Here is a 7,619-nt window from a genome sequence, read left to right as displayed (position 1 = left end):
ACAGATGAAAATTAAATGTACACAGTGAAGCAAATCGGTCAATTTGTTCAGGACAATGAAAGGGACTTTCAATAAACAAACGGTGCTATGTAGAGACAGGCAGCAATGCAATTAGTCAGGCCCTCCTCCTGTCCAGTGGGCAGTCCACAGCCACCCTACGCAGGAGCCATTGTTGCTCTCTCCCTTGTGGGTGTCTTCATTTATCTCATTGTAGCAACTGTCAACCTGGTTTTGTACCCCTCAGCTTTACCATGTCAAATACATCCTGCCAGAGCTACCTTGGAGAGCACCAGCAATGAGCATCCCTTTATTCACCAGTGCCACCTACGTTGCTTACCAGAACCTAGTTGCTCCCTTTTCCAGTTAGGCAAGCCTCAGTCACGTGACCTCACTTGTACGTGCCATGTGACTAGGTAGGACAGTGTTGATCGGTCCCATTGCTCCCACTGTGAACAGAAGTTTAGCAAACAATTGATTCAAATGAGATTTTCTTTTGGAGAGGAGGGAATGGATGAATGGGCACAGGAAATGGTTACCCGAAAGAGAATAAATTATGCACGTACTTCAAAGGTAACTTTTCAACATAAACAACTTGTGTACATGCACATTGCTATGTCTATGGAGTGACCTGGTCATGCAGCCAATAGAGCCTGGTATTTTCAAAGAGATAGCTCTTCAAGAATTGTGAAATACACTGAATGAAATTTGGGATTCTAGCCACCATCACAGTTATTTGTGTGTATGAAATGAAGTTAATGTTCACAGATTTACTAATTGTACTGTTGAGCAAATCAAAATGACTGATACTTGGTATCAAAAGTTGTATAATGGTATTTGGAATCTTTTTGCTTTGGTTTGAAGGTAATCCGTGTGTGAAATTTTGTGTGTGCACATTTGTTTCTCATCTAATTATCTGTCCTCATCGAAGGAAGAAGAGTCTTTTCTTTATATGATGGCCTCACAATTATATCTCTGCCAGTAACTCTTTAAATGCATTTCCTTAGTTCTAAGCCATGGGGAAAAAAATCTCACTGAACGCGGTGGCTCTCACCTGTAATCCTAGCTACTCAGGAGGCTGAGATCTGAGGATTGCTGTTCAAAGCCATCCCAGGCAGGAAAGTCCATGAAACTCTTATCTCCAATTAACCACCATAAAAAACTGGAAGTGGCACTGTGGCTCAAGTTGTAGAGCATCAGCCTTGAGCTGAAGAGCTGGGGGAAGGATAGCGCCTAGGCCCAGAGTTCAAGCCCCATAACCAACAAAAAAATTAATCTCGTTCTGTCAGTGGCTTTAGACTAGGGACAGGGGTATGCTTTCTTTACAAAAGGGCCAGATAGTAAATATTTCTATCTCTATGCCATATGGTGTCTTGTTCAACCCAGCTATTGATATACAAATGCTTTCACAGATAATATATTTAAAAAAAGGATATATATGACTGTGTTCCAATAAAACTATACTAAAACAAAAGTAGGCAATGTCCCTGACTTATTACATAGGCACAGTTTGTCAATCCTGAGTTTAGACCACAAGTAACTTCTTTGGTATTAGGAAAATGAACACATACCAAGGACCGGTCCACCTGCAAAGAAGTTCCCTTTACTTAGGTGACTGTTCCTCTACTCACAAAGCATTCAAGTTTTCTTCCCTGTGTTCACCTTCTTTTAAGATACCATCTTTTCCTAGTCTAGGGTTTTTAATGTTTTGGTTCATGGTTTTCTGCTAATTTGACTTTTATTTTGGTCTTTATAGCCAATGTTTCCTTGTTGACTAGTTCTTATACCCAAATATTGGGCCTCAGCTAAACTCTCTTCCTGACAGTTCCCTATTGATGATTGCTCAGATTTTCCTGGCTCCATAGTGGGTATTTGTTCTGCTAATTTCTCTTCTCAGCCTCTCAAATGTTCTTTCTTCGATCTCTTGCTTTCATTTCCTCAATCAAAGAGATATATAAAAGTGAATCTAGTCTCAAACAGTGTTCTGTACAGGACTCCCGGTTCCAAAGAGTCCTGGGTGCTATAAAATAATATGTGATACTTGTGAGTTTGTGTTCTCTTTTACTCCTTATTCACATATGTACATGCACATATGCATTTATCTGCCAAATAATCTGAAAAAGGGTTTTTTTCATATTTAGCTCATGCAGTGCTTATAGGTATTTGGTTAAGACATACAATGTGGGTTAGTTAGCTTTCCATTACTGTAACAAATACCTGTAAAAGTCCACTGCAAGGAGAGAACATTTATGTTGGCTCAGTTTCAGTCCATAGTTATTTGACCCTGTTGTTTTGAATGTGAGGCAAGACAGAACCTCATCATGGTGGAATACTGTGGTGGGGGAGGCTGCTTCCCTCATGGCAGACAGGAACCAGAGGAATACCAGAAGTGCCTCAGAGATAACAGATACCCTCCAAAGGCACACCCTAGTGACTTATTTCTTCTCACTAGACCCTATGTCTAAAAGTTTCTACCGGTTTCCACTAGAGTCCAAACCCTGAGAACCTGACCTCTGTAGGCATTTAAGATGCAAATTACAGCACATGATATTATTAATTTATTATTTTATTATCATCATCATCATCATTATCATCATTGCCATCTCTATTTTATGGATGCAAAAAAAAGAAAACCAAAATGTTTTAATCTTCCTAATTCATATATAGAAAAAGCAGTGAAGCCCATATTTATACTCAGGTTGGTCTGAACAAGAACTTATGTTCTCATCAGCATAATAATAATCAGAAGGCCACTTGTTATACTTCTGTAGTACCTGCCACTCACTGCCAATTTTAAGTAATAAAGAAATCACTGCTTGTGCTGTCTCTAGCTTAGAATCTGTCTCCTGAAACTATTTATAGATGTCCATTGGCCTGAGTGGAGCTTATCTTTTTTTTTTTTTTTGTTCTAGTGGTGGTAGTGGGGTTTGAATTCATGCTTTTAATTCTTGCTAGGAAGATGATCTACTGCTTGAGTCACAGCAGCAGCCCAATTTCCTCTGGTTATTTTTTTAGATAGGGTCTCTTTTTGGGCGGAGGGGAGGCAATGTTTTCACCCAGTCTATCCTGAACCATGATTTTCCTCCTTATGTTTCCCACTATACCTGAGATGACAGGTGCCAGCTGTTGGTTGAATTACTATCTCAGAAACAGTTTTGGGAAGGCTGGCTTCAAATTTCAATCCTCTGCCCTCCAAGTAGCTACAATTTTAGATGTGAGCCCCCATCATCCAAGCTCTTACCATTCTTTGTCCTATGCCTCTTTAATAGGAGAATGGCTTCATGCCAGGCTCTGGTGGCTCATGCCTGTAATACTAGCTACTCAGGAGGCAGAGATCTGAGGATCGCGGTTCAAAGCCAGCCTGGGCAAGAAAGACTGTGAGACTCTTATCTCCAATAAAACCACCAGAAAACCAGAAGTGGTGCTGTGGCTTAAGTGGTAGAGTGCTCACCTTGAGCTGAAGAGCACAGAGACAGCACCCAGGCCAGAGTTCAAGCCCCACGACTGACAAAAAAAAAAGAAGAAGAATGGCTTCATATACCCAGCCTGGACTGTAGTCACAAAAACCTAATACACTGTCTACTTCTGACCCTCATTTACTATAACATTAAATATGTTGCTTAACACTTTTAGAGTCTCAGTTTATTCATTTTTAAAAGAAGGGTCAATGATAGAACATTTCTCAGAGTTGTTAAAGAAGGAAAGAGCATAATGCGCATAAAACCCTTGAACCAGAGTTTGGCACAGACTATTCACTACAATATTCTTGACTACTATTATCTCAGTTTTTCACCCTGCCTCAATGACCACTTACTCTTGCTCAGAATTTCCTCCTCTGCCTTGCACATGAACTATAGTGAATTTATCATACTTAGACCTTTATACTTTAGACAGCCTTCACAGTCTTTTAGCCATCATTCACCCAATGTTATATTTTAATAACTTTATTGAGATTTAACCACACGTGATAAAATTCATCCATGTAAAGTATAGAATTCATTGTTTTTTTATGTTTTTGTTTTTATTTTTTGTAGATTAACAGACTGTCAAAGTCAGCCTGCACCACAAAATAAAATGTCATACACTACAGGGCTTAGATAACAGAAAATTTATCATCTCACAACTTGGAGGACTGGAAGGCCAAGAACAAGGTGCCATCAATTCTATTTCTCCTGTCTTACAGATGACCACCTTGTATATCCTCATATGAAAGAGAGAGAGAGAGCGAGCACATGAACCCTCTGCTCTCTGATGTCTCTTCTTATAAGAATACCAATCCTATTAGATCAGAGCCCCATCTTTATGGCCTTGTTTAACATTAATTACTTCCTTATAGTACCCATCTCCAAATGAAGTCACAGTGGGGGTTGGGATTCCAACTCATGAATCAGAGGGGGGCACAATTCAGCCCATAGCAGTTGTGAAAACATCACCACAATTAACTGTAGAATATTTTTATAAAACCAAAAATAAAACCACAAGACCCATACCAATTACCCCTTATAAGCTTCACCCCTTAAAGTCCTAAGCAACTACAAATCTACTTGTTTCAATATCTGTCTATTGTGGACATTTTATAAAAGTGGAGTAACATAGTATCTAGTCTTTTATAATTGCCTTCTTTTACTTCATATAACATAGTCAAAATTCATGGCATAATTTAATGTTTGTTAAATATAATGTTAATTATTCAATTCTATTTTATTGTCAAATAATATCCCATTACATGGATATATATCATATTTAATTTATGAATTCGTTAAATGATAGACATTTAGGCTGTTTAGACTTTTTGTTTGTTATGAATAATGCTTCTATAAACATTTTTGTGCAAGTTTTTATTTGAACATATTTTCATTTGTCTTGGATATATACACAGGAATATAATTGCTGGATTTTGTGATCTGTTTAATCTTTTGGGGAAAAGATATCTAGAATGGTTGAAACATTTTACATTCCTATCTGCATCACATGAGACTTCTAATTTCTCTATATCCTTACCAACATTTACTGTTTATCTGTGTTTTATTATAATCATTGTAATATTGTAAGTGGTTTCTGTCATGGTACCTCAAAACAAAGGGCTTGAGTTTCATTTCTTTATGACTAATGATATTACATATCTTTTCATATATTTTTTGGCAGTCGTGGGCTTGAACTCTGGGCCTGGGCCCTGTCCCTGAGCTCTTCAGCTCAAGGCTAGTGCTCTGCCACTTGAGCCACAGCACCACTTCCCATTTTCTGGTGGTTAATTGCAGATTAGAGTCTCATGGAGGGCTGGGAAGGTGGCTCAGTGGTAGAATGCTTGCCTTGCATGCATGAGGCCCTGGGTTCTTTCCTCAGCACCACATAAGCAGAAAAAATCCAGAACTGGCACTGTGGCTCAAGCGGTAGAGCACTAGTCTTGCGCTGAATTGCTGAGGGACAGTGCCCAAGTCCAGAGTTCAGCCCCCACAAGCAACAACAACAACAACAAAAAAAGAGTCTCAGGGACTTTCCTGCCTGGACTGGCTTTAAACCACAATCCTCAGATCTCAGCCTCCTGAGTAGCTAGGTTTACAGGCGTGAGCCACCAGCACCTGGCCACATCTTTTCATATGTTTACTGGAAATTTTGTATCATATTTGAAGTCATATTTATTCAAATCTTCATTCCATTTTTTTTGTCAGTTGTGGGGCTCAAACCCAGGGCTTAGGTGCTGTCCCTGAGCTCTTTTGCTCAAGGGTAACAGTCAACCACTCTAAGCCACAGCTCAACTTCCAGTTTTCTGGTGATTAATTTGAGATAAAGAGTCTCATAGCCTTTTCTGCCTGGGCTGGCTTTGAACAGGGATTGTGAGATCTCAGCCTCCTGAGTAGCTAGGATTCGAGCCACCAGCACCAGTCTCTTTATCCCATTTAAATTGCGTTATTTGTATTTTTGTGAATAAGTAGTACATTTTTGCTTATTTTGAATACAAGTTTCTTTGCAGCAGTATTATTTTTTTCCCCTTTGACAATATTTTCTTCTATCCTGTAAATTGCCTCTTCATTTTCTTCATTAAAAACTGGCCACTTACCTGCACTCATTTTAATACTTATGATTACAATGATAAACTTTGAGTTGTGATTATATTCCAATGGAACCATATCTCCTTTCTCTGAGATTCTTGCCTCTTGTGTGTGCTACCTTCCTTTATAATTCATTCTGCCCTGTACAATCTGAAAAGCTCTTTTTGTTGCCACACCCCCAATACAACTGAGTGAACATGCTAGAGTCTCTCCTCTCTACAGCTATCTAGTCATAAGGGACTGAATTTCTGCAGTATGCTGTCTTCAGGGCACCCACAAGGATAGGGCTGAGTAAAAAAGAGGCTGGGCAAGAGAAAGGAGACAAAGCACAGGACCTATCAGGCAGGGAGAACCGTGGGGGTGGGGGGTGAACAGCAAAACCTCAGCTGCTGAAGAGGAAGAGCCAGGACCTTTTGTCTCATAATGTATGGGAGAGTGTGTGCATGTATGTGATGATGATGATTAAATAGTACATGGTATCAGGGAAAATTGTCAATGCTGATGCTGATTAAGGATGCTGAAGAACTATTAGTAAGGAAGAGAACTAGAAAAATTGCTTGGAGTGTAGAAAAGTAATGCTAATTACAATCATTTATGCGAACTGCTTACTATTTATGACTAATTACCACCCAACACAACAACCATTAGGTGTGTCATTAAAAATGTGTCAGATTAACTTTGTTGTCAGTTTTATTTGTGATTAGAACAGTAAACTCTGCATGTATGCTCAGGCTTAATAGTTTGTTGCTCATGCAAGCACGGCTGTCAGCTCATAATTTGGGAAAAAAAACATTGTGTTAGGGCTGGCGCGTGGCAGGTTTTGAATTCCAGCCTAAGCAGTTTATAGTTCATTTAGGAGGCAATGGGGAGCCCTTACAGAAAAATCAACAGGGGAGTAACATGATCAGTGCTGGACTTTAGGAATCACAGATTGGCAACGATGAGATATTTTTGTTTTTAGAGGTCACTCACACAAACATCACCAGCCATTAGACACCCCAACGACCCCATGGGTTTCTATAAGAAGGCAATGACAATACAATTTGCTTTGGAAAGGAAGTAATCAAACTGGGACAGTGATTAGAACAATTAATCAATTAAAAAAATCAGTTAAAAAGAAAAAGTCTGGCAGGGCACTGGTGGCTCACGCCTGTAATCCTAGCTATTCAGGAGGTTGAGATCTGAGGATCATGGTTCAAAGCCAGTCCAGTCAAGGAAAATGTGTGAGATTCTTATCTGCAATTAACCACCCTGAAACTGGAAGTGGTGCTGTAGCTCAAGTGGTAGAGTGCTAGCCTTGAGCTGAAGAGTTCAGGCAACAGTGCCTAGGCCCAGAGTTCAAGACCCACAACTGACAAAAAACAAATCCGAGTTTAAAAAAGCTTTTAATGGGAAAATCAGTTCATCATTCCTACACAAATGAAAGGTTTAACATTAGAAAACATTTTCTAAAGTAAGGACCCACAGGTTGAAAACAAAACAATGGCTGCGCACAAGTAGCTCATGACTACCTACTTGAGAGGCTGAGATCTGAGAGTCCTGGTTCCAAGGGACAGCCCATGAGACACTTAT

Source organism: Dipodomys ordii, unplaced genomic scaffold (assembly GCF_000151885.1).
Source record: "Dipodomys ordii isolate 6190 unplaced genomic scaffold, Dord_2.0 Scaffold89, whole genome shotgun sequence".
NCBI lineage: Eukaryota > Metazoa > Chordata > Mammalia > Rodentia > Heteromyidae > Dipodomys > Dipodomys ordii.
The sequence above is the reverse complement of the archived record's forward strand: the minus strand, read 5'-3'. Positions refer to the sequence as shown.